The 1761-nt window shown below is 42.5% G+C and overlaps 1 non-coding gene across 1 annotated transcript; it reads right to left on the bottom strand.

The window, feature by feature from the left end:
• Positions 1–1382: 1382 nt before the first annotated feature.
• On the bottom strand, positions 1383–1455 carry TRNAE-CUC. The gene has a single exon. It is a non-coding gene; the product is annotated as a tRNA-Glu (tRNA).
• Positions 1456–1761: the final 306 nt, after the last annotated feature.

The raw sequence follows: 1761 nt of genomic DNA, 5'->3' as shown, positions 1-1761 counted from the left end.
TTAAACCAAAGAGATGTGTTGTACACTTGCTAGCACCAGGTCCTTGTAGACAGTTGGGTAAGAGAATATCTTAGTGATTCCTCCAAACAAATGCTTGTGAGTTTCAAATCAATGGGATGAGTTTTACAGAAGCGGTAATACAACCAACATTTACATGTTTTCAAGTATTTAAAATCTACTCTTTCCAAGTGGAGTAGACCTTTCCAGTTATTCTTCCCAATTATATAATTTATTTCTTTTAACCAATTTAAAAGTTATGGCCTCAGTAGTAGATCTGAACCAGGTAGAAAAGATCTGTCAAAAATATATTCTCGGGGCGCCTGGGTTAAGCATCTGCCTTTGGCTCAGGACATGATCCCAGAGTCACAGGATGGAGCCCTGCGTCGGGCTCCCTGCTTTGTGGGGAGTCCGCTTCTCCCTTTCCCTCTGTTCCCCCCCGCCGCCCCACTCTTGCTCTTTATCACTCTCTCTCAAATAAATAAATAAAATCTTTTAAAAAAACCCTTCTCATCCATAAATGGCAAATAGAGCCTTCAGGTTTCCAGCTACAGAGCCCCAGAAACCAAGTAATCCTCCTCAGGCTCTGTCAGGGTCAGCCAGGAAAGGAATGAGTCAGAAATGGCGCTGGTTTCGGCAGCACAACGCCTTACCTTCAGGCCCAGAAATCCAAATCCCATTTCAAGAATGTGGTTCACATAGCTTTGTTTTTGTGGGTAGGGAGAGTAGAGTGGGGGGAATTGTGCTTTTTATCCCTCGAAGAGGGCTTTGCCTTCTGCATTTGTTCACAGCACCCTTCAGTTGGTTACTTATATAGAGCCTACAGCTCAGGAGCCAAACTTTATGGGACCCTCAATCTCTCTCTTTTAACATAAATCTCTGCTCCTTGTGAACAGGTATGGAATGAAATTTGCTTCAGAAGAAATCTGAAGGTTGATATAAGATTTTGGGTTTTATGTGCATAGCAATCTATTCTTACTACTTCCAATCACTTGGTAGTATATGGAGTTTTGAGGTCTGAGTGCTTTTTTTTTTTCTTTTTTTCCCCTAAGATTTATTTATTAGAGAGAGAGAGAGAGAAAGGAGGGGAAGGGGCAGAGGAAGAGGGAGAGAGAATCCTCCACTCAGCTCAGAGTCCTGTGTGGGGCTCCATCTCACAACCCTGAGATCATGACCTGAGCCGAAACCAAGAGTCAGAAGCTTAACCAAATGCACCACCCAGGTTTTCCTGGGTGTCTTTTCTTACTGTTTAGTAAAGAATACAAAGAGGAAGTCCTCTTGGTTGGCAGCAGCTAACAATAAGCATTTTGGTCTTGGGTTCTCATTCAATCCTCACTCTTGATTGATAATTTCTTTTTTTCTTTCTTCTTTTTAAGTAAGCTCCATGCCCAACATGGGGCTTGAACTCATGACCCTGAGATTGAGAGTCACATGCTCTACTGACTGAGCCAGCCAGGCACCCTTGGTCTTGGGTTCTTAATTGTTAAGGACTAAAATGCCAAGGTTGACTTTTTATTAGCATGTCTCTTTTCCTTTAGGAAAAGGTTTTAAAACAGTCCACCCAAGATCCTCCCATTGCTGGTTAGAGAGATGACTTGTGCTTGAATTTGGCCAATTAACATGACAATGTCAATGACAAGATCCATTTCTAGGCAAAAGAGTTGTTCTTTGAAACGCATTGTCTGAGGGTGTCCAGGCTGAGACGCAGCTTCTCCTCTGGGACTATTTGGATTTTATGTTCCTGAGCCAAAAAACATTCTTTAG

Source organism: Mirounga leonina, unplaced genomic scaffold, assembly GCF_011800145.1.
Source record: "Mirounga leonina isolate KUSES-001 unplaced genomic scaffold, KU_Mleo_1.0 Mir_108, whole genome shotgun sequence".
Lineage (NCBI taxonomy): Eukaryota > Metazoa > Chordata > Mammalia > Carnivora > Phocidae > Mirounga > Mirounga leonina.
The sequence above is the reverse complement of the archived record's forward strand: the minus strand, read 5'-3'. Positions and strand labels throughout refer to the sequence as shown.